The sequence below is a fragment of the Panthera pardus genome, unplaced genomic scaffold (assembly GCF_024362965.1).
Source record: "Panthera pardus isolate Hobbes unplaced genomic scaffold, ASM2436296v1 HiC_scaffold_24, whole genome shotgun sequence".
Classification (NCBI taxonomy): domain Eukaryota; kingdom Metazoa; phylum Chordata; class Mammalia; order Carnivora; family Felidae; genus Panthera; species Panthera pardus.
In genome coordinates, this window is record NW_026526810.1 from 6,685,418 (window position 1) to 6,704,922 (window position 19,505).

Here is a 19,505-nt window from a genome sequence, read left to right on the forward strand (position 1 = left end):
CTATAAAATGCAAACGCTCCTTCTTGGACACGTTTCTAAAAGTTGAAGGTCTAGAAGGGAGAATCTGGACGGAGAAGAAAGCAAAAATAATGTGATTTGGGATTTTCAGCACACCGTCTTAAAATGCAGCGAGGACCACTTTGTCCCCTTTGAGACCCTCTCAACCCGTCCACTTCCGCTCCCAGCTTTTTATTAATCTTTTTTTTCCCCCCCAGCTAACTTTTGCCACGGAGGGGCGGGGGGGGGGGCGGGAATCTCCATCGAAACATGAATCTGCTCTTTCTCAGACCTTCGGCATCACGAACAATAGATTCTCACCTTTTGCCACCATTTTGGAGGGGAGGGGGGGGTAAGAGGAGGGGAGGGAGGGGAGAGGAGCAAATGGTTATTCTCAGGCGCTCCTTCTACTACAAACTTGGAGCAGAGGCCTTTGAGCTAATTAATTACATTCTGTATATCTGAACCAGCTAGCAGAGCTCCTCGCTGACACTTGGATACATCTGGGCCTGATAACAATTGCAAATACTCAGGGCACACTTTAGGAAAAAAAAAAAAAAAAAAAAGGCTTATGTTACAATGTGCAACAGCACGTTTTACAGTCCTCGGATCGGTCAGATAAATAAAACAGCTCGAGTCCAGGGCTTCGTGGGGGGAAACGTACTTGGTAACATTTCACCTGGAGCAGAAAAATTTCCCCACTGACAAGGGAGCAGTTTGACCCGAAGAAAAGGTTCAGTTCCTCCGAGGGACAGTTTTGGAGATTTGGGTCCGACGTGGGGGCGTAGAAGAGAACTTACAAGAAGCTCCTTCTGCGCATCCATCCGAGGAGCAGGTGTAGACATGAAGAGACCGTGCGTTCCTCGGCCGCGTTCGGGGTAAATACTGAAAAGATCATGTGAGTCCGTTTGGGAGCCGCCTTGGGGGGGGGGCAGGTTTAATGGGTTGAGCACAGGTAGGTGCCTTTCCAAAGTCATCAGTCGTGCTTCGGGGGTGATGCTGGGAGCACGGAAGGAAACACCTCCCAAAGCCAGAGCTTTGCGCACGACAGAAACAATTGTCGGTGTGCACTTGGCAAAGAGCTGGCAGGCAGTCCCTTCTGCTAACACATGCTGTATGTCAGCAGTCAGCCTTCTTCCTCCTGTGGAGAGCTGCGAGGTCATAAAATAGAGGGGTGTCACTGACTTTAATCTGGCAAATTTCCCTGTTCCTCGAGTTTACGTCCTTTTTAAGTGCAGCTTTGACGCGTTAGTATTTAATATTCTTGCCCTTTCCCTTCAGTGTGTGGTTTTGTGGCACGAATCCAGGATGCCCAAGGTCTTCATTTTCTCCATCTCATGCCCCTGCTTTTCCAGAACATTGCTATTTCAAAGTTGCATATAGTACGGGGCCCCCCCGGGTGGCTCAGTCAGTTACTCGTCTGACTTAGTTCAGGTCATGATCTCGAGGTTCATCAGTTCGAGCCCCGAGTCGGGCTCTGTGCTGACAGCTCGGAGCCTGGAGCCTGCTTCGGATTCTGTGTCTCCCTCTCTGTCTCTGCCCCTCCCCTGCTTGTGTTCTGTCTGTCTCTCTCTCAAAAATAAATGAATGAATTAAAAGAATAAAAGTTGTATATATTAGCCACAACTTTATTACAGAGGACAAAAAAAAATGTGATCTTCCATTTGTAGAGCACTTTGGACTTTACTCATTAATGCAGTTTTTCTTTTTAATGCGCAAAACAGGACAGAGACGTAGTGAGCCCCCATTTGACAGAGGTAGCAACTGAGGCTCAGATACATGTAGGAAGTTGTTCCAAATTCTCCAGTTCTTAAGCAGAAATGGAGCTCAGTTCCACAACCCGTGAGCATCCATAACTAAATGCAGTGCTTTTAGCCATTATACTACCACCTTTTGACTGTGTAGTGATTTCCATTCTGAAAGCAACTTTTTTTTCCTACATCATCTCCTTTAAGAAATAAATTCAAAGGACACCCGGGTGGCTCAGTCAGTTAAGAGTTGGACTTCAGCTCAGGCCATGAACTCATGGTTGGTGAGTTCAAGCTCCACTTTGGGCTCTGTGCTGACAGCTCGGAACCTGGACCCTGCTTCAGATTCTGTGTCTCCCTCCCTCTCTGTGCCCCTCCCCTGCTTGTATTCTCTCTCTCTCTCTCTCTCTCTCATGAAAGAAAGAAAGAAAGAAAGAAAGAAAAGAAAGAGAGAAACTCTAATTAAAATAAATAAGCTTTAAAAACAAACAAATGAATAAATACATAAATCCGATATAATCCACCCATTTAAAAATCCCTCTCAATTCAGAGGCACAGGGATGTAACTGAACTTCTTAGCAGAGGTGAAGGAACTAACGGAATGTGAATTTTGGTATTCCTTTTAGACAGTCTCTTGCATATATGGGTATCCCATATACCGAGGAGCACGCGTCACTTTAATGATGATATGCCCTGTCACCCCGTTTGTTCTCTTAAGGAAGCAAATAAACACGGATTTTCTTGAGGGAAATGAATGGGCCCAGAGACCACGTTTCATGCCTTACTGAATCCCCGACCCACTCGCTTCAAAGGCCATCTGTCCTTGAGACAAAAAGACCACTTTTTGGTAAGTTGTGGGGAGGTTTGGTTTGTTTGTTTTTGGGGGGTCGGGGGGTGGGCGGGGGTATCCGTGTCTCCGGAAAGCCGGCCCCTGTGTTCTCAGGGGTTATAAAAATGGGACTCGTTTTTATTGGCAATCCACAGCCGTAGTGCTGAGACAAATACAAATCGGACGGAGTGGATCCTCAAAGGTGAGAACATACAGCTGTTGGGAATTGCGGGAGAATCTGACCAATAAAGGAAGTCACTATTTTTCCAGGCCTAAAGTGAGTTATAGGGCGAGACGGGTGTTGTATATTTATGTAAGGCAGCAACGGGGAGTTTAAACGGCCGTATATTGCCGAAAGAACATCATTCACATTCAGGCTGAGACAAAAGGTGGAAATGAAGTAACATCCTGGCCAGAGAAGGGCTCACGACAGAATAATAACGTTTCAGAGAGGGGGGCCACGGAGGAGGCCGTGGGTAGGCCTCAAAATGAGGAAATGATCAAAATGCCTTGTCAGGCCTTCAAAAAACAGTTACACACGCGCGCGCGCGCACACACGCTCAGGATTAAGGCCTGGCCAAGCGTCCTTGGGAAGGAAGGTCATTTATCTTTCACAGAAACGCGTACACAATTACTTGCAACCTTCATCAGTATAGTCAGCAAGATAGGTTTGCCAAAAGAACTAGAAAAAATATATATCAATACACATATTACAGTTGGGAGTGTGCATTATTATACACTCTAGCCTCACTGCATCGGCGTGGATACTAATTCAGGACAATATTTGAAGGACTAAAGTGGTTCCGGCTGCTCAAGACATTCAAGGGAAGGGGGTTGGGAGGTGGGGGTGGGGGGGGGAACTGTCTTATCTCCTGTGTTTATTTATTGTGTCCTTTTGTTTAGAGGAAGTTGCATGGAGAAGAAAGGGATCATGGAATTATACTCCTGTAACGGCAAATGGTGAAAGGGAAACAGACATTCATTCCAGAAAAATAATCAAAAGAGGACGGGGGGTGGGGAGGGAAAAAAAAAGACTTTTAACGTTCAAAAAATATACATAGCCAGTCTGTGGGACTCTTTGAAAAGGCTGTGCTTCTCTTTGGTAAAAATGGTCTCTAACACCCCCCCCCCAACGCTAATTAAGATGTCAAAATTTTTAAAGGTGATCACAGTGAATATTGCAGAAGCTTTAGTCATTTTAGCAAAAAAAAAAACCCACAAAAAACAAAAAACAAACAAAAGAAAACAACCCACCAGGATATAAAATAAGGATCTCCAGTCACACAGCTTTTGGTTATCACTAACTTAGAATGCTTATTAAAATATGGGATCCTGTGGAAAGGGGATGAAAACAGTCTGTATTATCCCTGAGGTTTATTTATTTTTGAAACGGATGTAACAGTTTTGAAAAACTTACAATTAAAAAGGCTCCATTCAAAATGTGTCTGTGACCGGCCACGGACAAGATTTGAAAGTCTACCTTATTAGAACAAGGCGCGATGAGACGTCACAATGATTTTATGCCAGGGAGACGTAATTTAAAACCTAAAGCACACATATACAACCTCAAGCATCCTTAAAGTTTTAAGGGCATAGTGGAATCATGACATGGATAGATTTGCTTCCATTTTTTCTTTTCTTTTTCTTTTTTCTCTACCATTTAATAACTGCATGCTAAACTGCCATTAAAACAAAACAAAACAAAAACCAGTGGATCGGAATGATTTAATTTTCTTCTTGGACCCTTTCGAAACAGTATTATTTCTCGCTGTTTCAGTCATGCCTGACGAGTTTGCACATCCAACCCCAATATTATCGGGACATGGTATTTAGCAACCTTTTCAATAGCCAAAGGCAAGGGAGACTAAGAATGGACTCTCAGCCTTCCTCCTCTCCCTATAAAACCAGCAATTTGCAGATGGGAACCGCTCAAAATGCATTTGCAGGTGAACTTCCCAGGCACAGAGCTGAAGCCACAGATTTCTAAGAATGACAACTTCAGCACATCCGTGAAATGATCCTACTCGCCAATTTCCTATTTTTCCACAGGGGACATCTCAAGGGCTGGGGTCATGCAAATTCATTCCTGGCTTCTGAAGCATCAGGTAATGGCCAATGCCAGAGGCGGGATTCCAAAACCATTAGCCCAACTGGTCTGATCCTATATGGGAAAACCTGATACTTGGGCCCCGCACCCCATCTCCTGGCCTGCCTGCCTAGTACTAAAAATGCATCAGTGGAGAAAATGCTGAAATAGGTCACTCGCTGAAGCATATCCTAGAAGTGTTTGATGAAAAACAAATGCCATTTCCACAGAGTTTGAGCTCCATTGAGGAAAATAATACCTTAAATACAGATTGTTCAGTCTCCCCTCCTGTGTTTGCTATATATATAATCCACACACACACACACACACACACACACACACAGACACGTGTATATGTATAGAAAATCTATCTGTGAGGAATTTCTTGAACCAAGAATCGTTGGTCACACCTGCAGCATTTCATTCTAAGAAGCAATACTGTCAGAGAAAGAAAATTCTTCCTTTCTTTGGTTTTTCCCTTACATGTTTGAGTAAGGAATCATTAGAACAGTTGCTGGCATCCGGCGTCCGTGTGTTGTGGTGTGTTGAAAAAAACCCCTCCCTTTAAACGCAGATTTTAACCTTTCCACCTTGGCCTCTTACATTTTCTTTCCTTTTACTCAAAGCATTTAGGTAAATTAGGATGAGGTCCTTCCATAAAAATGCAAGGGGATCAGTTAAACTTTCATCTCTAATTTATTCATGAAGAAGTGAGGTCTTGCCTGGTCTTGCTGTGCATCATCCTGTCAGAACGACTTTCTCTCTCGTTGAGAAGGGAGATGGAAGGACAGGAAATCAGAGCTTGGGTTTTGCCAGTGATTGCTGCCAGGATAAAAATGCGGGCGCCTTCTTGCTTGGGGATGCGAATGGGGGCAAAAGTTTCAAAACACCAGAACTGGGACCGGAGGAGCGTCTGTACGTGTGGGAGTGTACAAATAAAAGCATGAATTATAAACATAAATATGTAGATATTACGAATGCATCAAATGTAAACACGTGGCTTCTAGAATCCACCTGTAAGACGCCTATCGATTCTATGCCTCTGAACCTATTCAGCATCGTGGCGTAGGCACACCATCGTGTCAACGTACGAGTGGACGCAAAGCATTTACAACAATGGAAAACACGCCCGAATTAAATTTCCCACACCGTACCATTTCCAGCTCTGTTTTGTAGTTACAACTTCCCGCGAGCTTGCTAGTGTAGACTGTCCGCTTTAATGATTCTTGCTCTCATGCATAAAGATGAAGCTCTCTGTTGCCCTGCGTGTGCAGGCAAACACGTGTGTGTGTCGCCCCCACCTTCTTGAACAGGGGCAAGTTCAAAAGATTTACTCCTCTTTTAAGAAGACCCTCGTTTTCTCTTTCAAATTTAACTGCGGTGTAATATGTGTAACGTTCTCTCTTAAAAGTTCCTCATCTTTCTTTTTTCCTTTTTAAATCATTTCCTGTGTTTTTTTTTTTTTTCTTTTCTTTCTCCACTTCTGAATATATTTCACGTTTGTAGGCTTGTGGGGAAGGAGCTCAGAGTCTTATAATGTGAAAGACCTTATTCTGGTTGATGAATAGGTTCCTCGGTTTTGCCATTCCCACCCCGGTATTCAAAAATTATCATCTTTTATACATGTGCAAAAGGGAGGGGGGTGGGATCTGGCATTAGTTCTTTTAGTCGTCAGGAAATTACAAAATGTACACTTGCAAAGTAAGCAATTTTTGCAGTCGGCCTGCACATCCATCTTTTTAATGAGCCTTGTTTATAACCTGACGCCGTGTTTCTAGTCACCTACCCTGTTTACGTCTTTGGCCCCTTTAATTAAGAGAAGAACCAGTTAAAAGAAAGTAAGAAGAAATATTAATATGATCTGATTAATTCAGCTAGCAGGAGGTTATGGGGTACCAAGGTTATTATAACCTATAAAGGCAATGTGAATAAAGCTGTATTCATTTGTAATTTTATTAGGCGGAGCAAATTAGTGAGTCTGCATAGCAGTGACAAAAGACCCGTTCCTATTTTTCCTTACCCCCTACTGCAAGGGCCAGGTGCCCAAAGTTAGGCTCCATATTAGGCAAATGAGATCTGATACATCTCAGCTGCACATCTAATGAGAACCTCCAGAGCTGGTGCTGTGCTAATTTGGAAAGATTAGCTGGGATGTTTGTGTATGGCTGGTTAAAGTCCAATGAAATAAAAGGAAAGCACAGAGAAAAGGAAGCAAAACCAGCAAAGGGTTAAAGACCTGAAGACAACCAGGGGGGAAGGCCAGAGAGAATTGATCATGGGCAAACTATTAGAAACAAACTATCAGGGGCAGTTTGCGGGGTGACGAGAAAATTCGGTTTTAAGAGAAACAACCACGGAACCAGTCTCTTTCTAATAATAAAACGCAATAAGGTCCACCCGCCGTGGGGTCCCCCTCGCCTTGAACCTTCCCACCCCAGCCCCTCTGACATCAGGAGCCCGGCTTTTGTCCACTTTCGTGGAGTCAAAGAAAACTGCAGGGTTTATTTCCGGGAAGGATGTGGCGAGCCCTGATCAGTTATGGAGTGTTCGAAGGAGAGTAAGACCTTGGATTGCGAGTAACTTGTTCTGCGAGGGTTCCGCAAGAGGATCAGACATTTGTGATGAATTTTAACTTGATAAACGAGCGTTGGCTTGCGATGGCAGTCGGGTACCTGACACCGAACATCACATGATCACGACTGAACCAACAGTTCTTGAAATTCGCTTTGATATACAAGTGCTTTGGATTGCAAGCATGTTTCAGGAAAGAATTACACTCTTAAACCAAGGTTTGATTGTAAAAGTAAGTAGGCATGGTGGGAGTCTTTAATACAAAGATCTCAGTATCCTTCCAGAGAGACATTCTCTTGGGCTGGTCTGAGAAAAGAGGTTCATTCTTCCAAAATCCTGATTTGTTTGGACCTCTGATGTATGAATTATAGTTTCCCTCATCTTGCTTTTATCTCATCAGTTTTTCTGAACTTGAATTTCAGAGTCACTGCCAATCTGGTATTTGTTCTGGCCTGACTTGGCATCTCCCGGTGATGGCTCTAACCCTTACCTGGCCTATGCCTGACTCGCTGTTACGACCTCAACCCTGAGAACTTGGAGGGTTCCCTTCCACCACAGTCCAGAAAAAGGTTTTGATCCAGTTAGGGGTAAACTATGTTATATCCTGAAAGTTAAAATTGATTGTGATAGTTCTTAGTCTGACGCATACCCTAGACATAGACTCCTAAAGGGCTCATCTGAGCTCTTAACCAACTCTGAGTCAGAAAATTCACCTTTTACATGTATATAGTTGTACTTTACTGGAATATCTCTGGAATACTATCTAAGCTAGTTACATGTTTGCCTCTGAGAAGGTAACTAGGTGCAGAGTGGACAAGGTGGGTTAAGAGAATTTGTTCGTCATTTCGTACCTCCTAAATTGTGAACATGAATATGTTCCCTATTTAAATCGAGATCTTTTCATGATTTTTTCAAAGTACAATCTTTCACCAAAAAAAGAAAAGAATTGCCTTTTATAAGAAACAAAACAAGCAAGCAAAGGGAAAAAAAATAAGAGAGAGGCAAATCAAGAATCAGACTCCTAATTATGGAGAACAAACCGATGGTTACCCAAGGGGAGGTGGTAGGGGGATGGGTGAAACGGGTTCGGGTTCAGGAGGACACTAGTCACGATGAGCGCTGGGCGATGCCTGCAATTACTAAATCACTCTGTTATACAGCTGAAATGAACATAACACTGTATATTAACTAATTAAGATAAAAACTTCAAAAGAGAAAATTAGCCTTTTCCCACTAGTACGGCATCCCATCGAGTGTACTCTTAGGAGAAGGAAAAAATCGTAAGTTGGATAATAGCAACAACAGAGTCCAAATAGATCATTTCAGAAACCCAATGGAGAAACGAAGGACATTCATCTTGAACAGGCATTTCCATGGCCGAAATTATTTGAATGCTTCACACTATGTTCAAAACAAATATAAAATAAGTGAAAAAAATTAAATAATAAGAAGGAAACCCTCCCTGGTTGAGGAGAGAAACGACTTCTCAAGAAAATAAATCTTTTATTGGAAATGTGAAAAGACAGAGCATTATATTGGACATAAGTGTTCTCTCAACTCCAAGTACAGCATAAAGTAGGAGTCCTGAAAATGTGAAAAAAAAAAATCATGCAGTGATCTCTCTTCATGCAAAATGCATCTCTAAAGTTTTAAAACTACATATAACGGTTAATGTATACGAATGTGGGAGCAAATCCCACAGTGAACACATTTAAATACCTTCCAAACTCTTTGGGATTTCTCCTCCCGGGCGATACTCTCCTTTTTTTAAAATGGCTTTGGCCTGAAAAAAAAAAAATTGCTTTGGCCTGTAAAGCCACTTTTTTGATAGAAAGTGTACGCGAAATTGTTACTATTTACATAACATTTAAATGGCCCCCTGGTTCTCCCCATCATCACTTTGCTTCCACTGGTCAGGTGAGAAATGGTTAAAAACATCTCCGGAACAGCAGAGCTGGTGCATCGCTTAGAAGAAGCCAATACTATCATAGTAGGGACTCAGGGAATATCTGTTGAGTCAAATAAGCCAAATAAGTGTTCAAATGCATATCACACACAGCTTGGTAAGGTGACCTGTGGTTTTCAATCAGAATTCATCTTTCTTTCATCACCGATGCCGCTGCACTCACAACGTTTGGTCTATTCTGAGCGACGGGGGTTTAGCGCAGGTCCTCTGGTCAAAATCCCAGTTCTGTCACTACATGCTGTGTGTCTTTGGGCAACTGGCTTAATCTCTCTTTGGCTCCGTCTCCTCGTTTGTACGATGAAGGAAATAATGGTAGCGCTCAGCTCTTGGAGTTACTTCGAGGATTAAATGACTTGATGCCTGTAAATCACTTCGAAAAGTATTTGACATATGGCAGTCCTTGATAAACGTCAGCTAGGGTTACCATCTTACTTTTTATTTTGGGTACAACTTTTATAGCAGTCTCTTCCCAACTTGTGAAGCCCGTTGGAGACGGGCTGGCTTCTTCAGCTCCCTGGTACCTCTGTGCCTAGCACAAAAGCCCTACCTCAAGAGAGGGACGCGAGACATGCTGACATTTTCTACACTGCATGGGGGTAACAGTCATCGAAACGATCCTGCTTAGAACCCGTCTTTCCCTCTCCACTTAGTTCTTCGGTTTTCCCTCTTAGTCTTCTGTTTTCAACAGCCACAACGGAGCAGCCAATAACTACCAGACAAGACCACGTGGAAGCTTGAGTGTTAAGTGCCATGTATTACAATACCGATAAAATGTTGACTTTATGTTAGTATCTGGGGGCTACAACAGGTTCCATGAACGTTGGTACCCTTACTCTCTCTCTCTCTCTCTTTCTCAAGAAAAAGATGCCGTTGTTGGTGTGCGAATCCTGGAAGGAGCCAAGATTTGGGAAAATTGTCTCTGCCACCTCCTAAGCTACTCTTCATATCAAGTAACACCCAACTCATGGGATTGGGACACGTTTTGGTGAGATAAAATACGTAAGATACCCAGTACTCCGTAAATGATAACTATTGCTACAATCCTCGTTTGCAGAAAAATCCACCTCAGAGGGTTCCCATAGGCATAAAAGACTTCAAGCAAACATCATTTGGTAATAGTTGCACTCGTCGCTGGTAATAGTGCTTTGATTGGAAGGGTTCTGAGTCGGAGCCCACACTCGGGGGAATGGGTCTGTCATCTGGAAGCAAGTGTGCCTCGTGCCCTGTCCAGGAAGGGTCAGCACTGTCCTATGCTTTTTCCACATAGACGGCAAGGATCTTTCCAAAGATTCCAAGCCCCCTGGATTCTCTCGGAGATCTGATGAAGCCTCTGAACCTGTCTTAGGAAAAATGATTTTAAGTCAATAATGTAAAATGCACTTTAAAAGACAGCCATTAAAGGGGTGCCTGGGTGGCTCAGTTGGTGAAGCATCCGACTTCGGCTCGGGTCACGATCTCACAGTTCGTGAGTTCGAGCCCCACGTCGGGCTCCGTGCTGACAGCTCAGAGCCTGGAGCCTGCTTCGAATTCTGTGTGTGTGTGTCTCTCTCTGCCCCTCCCTCACGCTCTCGCTCTCTCTCTCAAAAAGAAATAAAACATAATAAAAAATTAAAAAATAAAATACAATCATTAAAATGCTGATAAGACCAACTCATAGTATCATAATATCATATGTGCTTCTTTATTAACGTAGTAAATAACAAGAGACAGATGTCATACCTACTGTCCTTTTAAAGATGTATGGAACAAACATGACACTGTGATGGATCTGTGGCATATTTAGTGTAATAGAATTGTATCCATCCCTTGGTGCAAAATCGTACGTATTCTTAATACTAATTCATACGTATTCTTAATCCACATTCATAGTGAAAGGGAATGCTGCATTGCAGTTAGAAATTGGTGAAAATCCATCCAATTTTGTCCATCCATTCTCATGGGCCCCTTGCCCTGGAGCCCTAGATGATGAATCACTGTGCTAGAATCCCAACTTAAAACCCTGGCCTGAGCCCTAGAAACTTCTTTTCACGTAATCAGCCTGGTATAGACCGTGTTTCTCCAAGACCACCTCCCTGGTCGCCCTCCAGCACATACTCGTCCGTCTAATGACGTTTGTAAGGGCCTTCAGAGATCAAGTCTTAGAAATTTTTGTGGACACGTTGAATTGTTCCTCCCACCTACACAGGCTGATATCATAATTATTATGGTTCTGTTTCTAGTGAGTTGGGAGTATCTTGGTATAAATGTTATGATTTCTGAAAGTCAAGATTGAAGATTGATGCAAGAGAATTCAAACTGAGCTATGACAATATTTTAAGAAATGAAATGCTTTGAGAACAGTCATAAAACAGGAAGTGCCTTAAGACTTGGGAAACTTCAGACTCAGTTGTACAGAGGGAAAAGAGCAAAATAGACTTTGGACAAGCATGTAGACTGCGGGATAGGAATTCAACCTCAGCTTTACAGCTTTTTGACATGGACCCATATTCCTAGATAAAGGTTATAATTCATTCTCCTGGATATGAAACAATTCTTCACATGTTGGATTAAAAGCCCAGAGGGTATATATAGAGCTGGGTGTATTGGGACAGAGTGATGTGTTTCTCTAAAAAGGGAAACACAATTTAGATTAGGAACCTATTTTAAAGACAGGATACAGGTTTAATTTTTTTTTTATGTTTATTCATTTTTGAAAGACAGAGAGACAGAGCACAAACAGGGGTGGGCGGAGAGAGAGGGGGAGGACACAGAATCCGCAGCAGGCTCCAGGCTCTGAGCCATCAGCACAGAGCCCGATGCGGGGCTTGAACTCATGAACTGTGAGATCATGACCTGAGCCGAAGTCGGACACTCGACCGACTGAGCCACCCAGGCACCCTGACAGGATACAGGTTTAAATTGGTGATTTATGTACTTACAAATATTTTGCATGTTATTGACTCCCCGTGAAGGTAACAAGTCCAAAGGGATAGTTAAAGTAAAACCTTACTCATCGCTCATATCTTAATGGTGACTGAGAGGGAGAATGCAAGATGAAGTCTCCCAAATCTGACCTTTCAAAGGCAGACACGGTGTGGCTCTTCATTGCTTGTTTACATTTGCGATACTAAAAAGATTAATTGATTGTTCAATAAATTATCACTTTGCAGATGGGGTTAGTCTCTTAAACAAACCACCAATCACCTTGTTAACACATAGATATAAATAAATCGCTTTCAATAGAATGAAAATTATCCCCTATGTAGGTGTGGCAATTAGATTATTGATTTCAGGTAAATGTCTAATTAATTATGCAATAGGCTTCATTTCTTCTGTTAATTAAACTCCTGCTCTTTTAAGTCAATAAACTGTAGCCTCAGGAGAAATGAGAAGTTTCCCATTTGAAGAGTCCAGCACTACCCCCCCAAGTGGGGCAGAATATGGAACCCTTCCTTTTCCTTCAACACAAAGACCCATATGGGGACGAACTTTTAAGAGTAAATTGTATTTCCAGTTCATTCATTGGCTATTTCTAGAATCCAGATGGAATAGAAATCCGAAAAGAAATACTGAACTTGAAGGGAAGCCACTACCCTGTCTTTTGTGAGATTCTACCTAACAGAAATTAAACTCTCTCTGTCTGATTTGGTTTTACAGAGACCAGCTCTAACCTACCTTTACACAGTCTCCACCCAAGGTTCAACTCCTTCCGAAATCGTGTTATCCTCATTTCAGTGTTGATCATTCACATGATCTAGCCGGGAGAAAAGACTATTTTTAGGATTGTCCTGGGATCAGAGCCTAAATGCAACTCATGTCCTCACCAACATGCCTTGTCCTATTCTTTACCTTGGACCAAAGAGTGATCCATAAACGACTTGTTTTTTCTGTTCTACTTGGGAGTGGACTGGTTGTTTTCTCTTCTCTTTTTGGGTGTGTGAGGGGTGGGCCGAGGGGTGGAAGGTGGGGGCTGTAGCTGCTTTGCCTCACGCCTGGAATCTGAACTTGGCTATCCCTCTCACTCTGATTTCATAACTTGATAAGGCTTCTGACCCTTTGATTGACTCCAGGTTTTGCTTTTCCTACCCTGGCCTCAGTGCCAAAGTCTCACACATGTCCTCTCTTGTAAATCTAATGTTTTGCACATAGTAGAGGCACAATATTAATCCAGTAAATGAATGGAAGGGTGGGGGCCACATTGTGTATTTGTGAAAAGCCCTGGGTAAATTCAGTTCTGGAGAGTCTCTAGCTTCCAGACAGCAATGAACTGATTCTTTTCTTCTTTTATGCATTGACCTAAGGATAGTCCACAAAATTAAAAATTACAGTGATAGTCATGAATATTTATTGAGTGCTTACTATGTTTCAGACATCATTCTAAGATAAATGGCATCCATTATGTCATTTAATCCTCAAAGAACACTTTCAATACCCACTTTATTATCTTCATTTTACAGAAAGAGAACATGAGGCATAGAACCCAATGTCACAGAGTAAGTGTTGGAATGAGGTTTTAAACTCAGGAAATATGACTACAGATTCTGTGCTTTTAACACCTACCCCGCCACCAGTGATCACTCATAGGCAAAATGAGTGACCAGAACCAAAGGATCAATAGTGTATCAAACCGGTCCTCTTGGCTGCCTGGGTGGCTCAGTCAGTTAAGTGGCCAACTCTTGATCTTGGCTTCGGTCATGACCTCACAGTTCCTGAGTTTGAGCCCCACATTGTGCTCTGCACTGACAGCCTCCAGCCTGCTTGGAATTCTTTCTCCCTCTCTCTCTCCCCCTACCCTACTCATGCCCTCTCTCATGCTCTCTCCCTCTCTCACGCTCTCTCCCTCTCTCAAAATAAATAAATAAACTTAAATTAAAAAACAAACAAACAAAAAAACAACTGGTCCACTTGACCTGAAAACTTTTTGGCAAGAATGATAGCTCATGTTTAGTAAGACCTTAATTCATTTTATTCATCCCGCAGTGAACATGCAGACCGCCATATTCTCAATGAAATCTCCGTCAAGAAGGGGTTGACATTCTATGATGCCGGCCAGGTGCTGAACAGAGGAACACCTCCCACTAATGGTTTTAGCGCTAGAAACGTGGATAACACATAAATAGAAATCATTTTCTCCCGACCAAAATACTTGCCCAGAGCGTAGAAGTAGCTACAGAGGAACTGCACACTATATTTTCATGTGAATGTTGCCCAGTGAGTTTACAGTAAGCCTGGACGTGGTCCTACTGACCACAGAATGACTTTCGCTACTTCTTGAGAACCTGGCTATTTCCTTGTATGGCAAGAGCTATAATTAGCTGAGGACCCCTAAACTGTACTTGTTAAAAATAATCCCCATTCAAGAAACCTGGTAAAAGTTGTGCTGGTGTTTGCATGAAGCCTGTTATACATAATTTTCTGAAGCTGTTTTCAATCATGCAAATGATTTTTTCCTTTGCAATATGCTAATGCAATCTGATTTATTTCAGTTGTAAAAGTTAATTACAATGTGTTTGTGAGTCCCTAAAGATGATGTATTAAATGTTTATAACCGGGATTATTAAAATGTCCTGTCTCGATTACAGAGCTTCTCTTTCAAACACTAGAACTAATTGTAGCCTTAAATCACAACAACCTCACTGTTAAAATTAACACAAGGGCAACATTGCATAATTTTAATTAATTTTAATTTGGCCAAAGCAAATTAATTTTTGTTTTCTAGAAGGACAGCTACACTCTTTTGTAGCCTGCTTCCACTGAGTATGGAGTTCATAAACTTCTTTTCTTCTGAGCATCTTCATTATCTTTGTTTATATTTTGGTTCCGATTTGCATAGCTGCTTCTCCCTGGAGATAGAGGGTGGGAGGGAAAGGAAACCAGAGTGGAATGTATACACTTCTGTGGTCAGGGAGACACATTTTTGTCTGTGAGTTTCATAATCTTCGTGGTCCAAGTCTTTACCAATAATAACATTCAGAACTCAGACTTCTATACTTAGCACCCATTAAAAAGCTGCCAACACCTCTTTCAAAGTTGGCAAAACAATTTCCTAGCAAGTACCTGCTTAGAAGACATCAGGTCCAGATTCTTTCCTCCTTTTCCTGGTGTCTAACATGTGAATACCCAAACTGATTAGTTCATATGCATAACTAATACTTCCGTTGTTTTATCCACTGTTTTATCAGGGTGTGCTAGACTTAAACAACAGTAACAAACAGGATAAAATTCTATTTATTCCTAAAACGGACTGATCCTTCCCTGGAAAGCTTCACCTCCAGTCTCCATTTCTCTGAATATCATGGTCAGTCTCTGCATTCAGAGGAAAGCGGTTTTAAAATTAGCCACAGCCGCGATAAAAAAAAGAAAAGAAAAAAAAAGAAAAAATCTTGAAAATATATCTTAGAAAGTCAACACAGCCCCCTGAAATCTAATGTTTTTATTTTTATTTTCTTTATTTTTGAAGGAGAGAGAGAGAGTATGAGCGGGGGAGGAACAGAGAGAGAGAGAGGGAGACACAGAATTCAAAGCAGGCTCCAGGCTCTAAGCTGTCAGCACAGAGCCCGATGTGGGGCTCGAACTCACGAACTGTGAGATCATGACCTGAGCTGAAGTTGATCGCTTAACTGACTAAGCCACCCAGGGGCCCCCCTGAGATCTAAAAAAAAAAAAAAAAAAAAAAAACACACAAAACCAAAAAAATCTGTGACAAGTACTGTGTTAGATTACAGTGCTTTATCTAGCTGACCATAAGTTCTAAATGTTGTAAAGAACTGAATAAATCGTATATTTCAACTCACATGTAGATATTTTGGGATGACGTGCGTTCCTGCTTTTGCCAATCATCTAAAGTTTAACCTGCTTGTCCATATTTATAAGTGTTCCTTATGCACTTGATAAACTAAAATCTTAGAAGCAATCTCAGTTTATGGCCAGAAACCATAATCATAGCCAAAATGATGCGTGAGTTTAAAAAGTAAAGTCTAAGCATATCAAATAATTCTTTGTGCAAGCCAACACGTTGTCTTTAAGAGTAAAAGAGGACACTGCTGGTTAATTGCATGAGAAAAAATTTGCTTAAGACTGGAATCTCCTGGGAAAAATGGAAGATTTGCTCACCTTCCACATTGGGAAATGACTTTGATGACTTTCTAGTTGTATATTTCGCACATTCCTTCTGTCTGTTCCCTTGTTACAAAGATGGGTCTTTGGCAAGCACATCTTAATAGCATGATTCCATCCTGATTAGAGTTGACTGGATGGATATGGATATTTGATTGCATGAGATCTACGGAACTTTGCCTTAAGTGTAGTCAGGCATGAGATGTTTGGGTTAAACTCTGGATGCGGCTAAATCAGTATTAAGCAAAACTGAGGGATGTGGGCAATTCCTTTTCGGTCCATGTTGTGAATGTATTTATTAGATAATAAAAATGTACATTTGAGCCACAGGTCAGGTCAAAGCATATATATGACAAGTTTCATTTTTTTGACTAAGGGAAATTACCGCTGGGTAAACAGTTAAATGCTGTGTATAGAATTATGAAAGGAAATTTAGAGTTCTTGCCTGGTTAAAAAAAAAAAAAAAAAAAGAGTGACACGACTCAAGTTACCATAATGGCAACCTACACATAATCAGTACGAAAGGTTTTTGGGTCAAATTCAATGACTTTTAAAACAAATCTAACAGAACACATGTCCTGGATTGAAGAATGCATTTTTTAAAAAATTGTGAATTTGTCAATTAGCACATTCCATTTTGATCTTGAGTTGAATGTGCACTGATAACAGAGTAAAAGCATATTATTTCTTATAAGTGAATGTTTGCAGAGAACATTAGGGCCTTTTTGAAATTCTTTCTGCTCCTAAAATTATATTGGTGAGAGGGAGAAGGGACGAATTGTATTGGTGATCTGAGTAGCTGTATTTATATATGAATGTTTCTTAGGCTTATGTACTCTGTGAGGTCAGGGAAATTATTTTATTCACCTTTGTATCTCCAAGTTCTTAACATAATTCTAGTATTATACTAGAATTATACTAGAATACTTAACATATTCAGTATTGAATGTACTGGTATAAACAGAAACGACCGAGGAGATTTGGTATAGGCTAAAAATAAAATTAGACCAGAACCTCAATATTCACATTCCCACCCTTAAGGCAATCAAATAAATACAAATAAAATAAATCTTAGAGCCTTAACCCACTCCCTAGAAACTCTTGGCTGATAATTGGGGAGGTTTCTCTGATACTCTGAAATGCAAAGAAATTCCATCAATGAGAATTAGTATGAATGAGAGTAACAGAAGACACTCAGGCTCATGATAAAGCCTCGGGAAACAACCTCATCGCCTCCTTTTTTTAATATCTAGATTTTATCATTTGTTCTGGGAATTATGCTGTGGACAGGAAGCATAAGTAAAAAGGTATGCTTATAACCTATCAATTTTTTTTTTTTACTGTATTTTACAGTGCAGGTTTTTGTTTTTTTTTTTTTTTAATTTCCTCCTAAAACTACACTTCACAACGTGCATACGATACACGAAGAGGGCATCCATTGTCAAGTGCTGAAAGGATTTGTTCACTAACTTTACAGATCGCACTCCCTGGCATCTGTGTGCCAAATGGTTAATGGTTGCCACTTAGTAAGAAGCCTCAGCCTGTTATTGACGGAGTCTGTTTCGCTCTCTCTAGTGGAAGGACACTGGTAAGAAGAATGAACGTACTTCTTAATGCAGACACCCATGGGCTAGAGAAAAAAATCTCACTTTGGCTACATATGCCAATGATGAGACTGCATTCTTCAAGTGCTGTCAGGTTATCGACTTTCATCCCAGGGTTTGTGGAAGACTACAGATTTAGACATGGGGGCTTGTACAGTGACAGAGGAAGGGATCCCGAGACCACAGGCTTCGTCTTATCCCGGAAAAAACTCCTCTATGAGAAGATGTCTCCTTAGAAAGAAATGCGTTTTGTTAGATGAGGCAGATAGTTTTCCTGATGGGGTCTGATAATGGCTGCCAAAAATTTATGATCGAGTCTTGAATCTGAAGTGTTAATGCACTGATTAACTGTATACTGCCCAGACGACAGCCACTGGCCAAGACGGCCAGAAATCACGTCTGGTCACATCCTCCACTGGCGTTCTTTTGAGATACGAATAGAAATGGCCACTTCTCATTTAGCCCTTTGAGTGTCCTATAGGCAAATTAAAAATAAATTTTATTGGGGCACCTGGCTGGCTCAGTTGGGAGAGCATACAGCTCTTGATCCTGGGGTCGTGAGTTTGAACCTTAAGTTGGGTGCAGAGATGACTTAAACAGATAAAAACCTTAAAAAGATAAATAAGTTTTATTAAAAAGCCAATTGTTTTCTCTACATCAACAATGAATAATTGGAATATGAAATATGAAATTCAGTACTATTTACATTAACACCAAAAAGTCAAATGCTTAGGTCCAAATGTAATAAAATATTTACAAGACCTATATGAGGAAAAGTGTGAACCTCAGATGAAATAATGGAGAGGTATTTCATGTTCATGAATGCTAGAAGACTCAATATAGTTAAGATGTCAGTTCTTCCCAGCATAATCTGTAGATTCAGTGCAGTCCAGAGAAAACTCCCAGAAACTTTTTTGGTAAATACCAACAAAGCGATTCTAAAGTTGCTGTAGAGAGGCAAAGACCCCAGAATATCCGACACAGTATTAAAGGAGAAGGGGCGCCTGGGTGGTCCAGTCGGTTGAGTGTTCCACTCTTGATTTCAGCTCAGGTCATGATCCCAGGGTCAGGGGATCGAACCCTGCATTGATTGGGCTCCATGCCCAGCATGGAGCCTGCTTGAGATTCCCTCTCTCTCTCTCTCTCTCTCTCTCTCTCCCATATATATATATATATATATATACACACACACATATATACATATACACATATATATACATATATGTATTCTCCATATATGTGTGTGTGTGTGTATATATATGGAGAAGAATACATATATGTACATATATTTATATGTATATACATATATATGTGTGTATATACATATATATATGTACACACACATACACACACACACACACACACACATATATATATATATATGGAGAAGAATATTTGGAAGACTGACACTATCTGACTTTAGGGCTTAGTATAAATTAAGACAGTATGGCACATATATATATATATACATATATATACATATATATGTACATATATGTATTCTCCATATATATGTGTATATATATATATGGAGAATACATATATGTACATATATTTATATGTATATATATACATATATATGTGTGTGTATGTACATATATTTATATGT

General features: G+C 41.0%; 1 long non-coding RNA gene across 1 annotated transcript; it reads left to right on the top strand.

Moving 5' to 3' along the window:
* The first annotated feature begins 381 nt into the window (after window positions 1-381).
* On the top strand, window positions 382-10,751 carry LOC109273375 (uncharacterized). Its single transcript, XR_008416980.1, has 3 exons — window positions 382-875; window positions 2,464-2,592; window positions 10,056-10,751. It is a non-coding gene; the product is annotated as an uncharacterized LOC109273375 (long non-coding RNA).
* The last annotated feature ends 8,754 nt before the right edge of the window (window positions 10,752-19,505 follow it).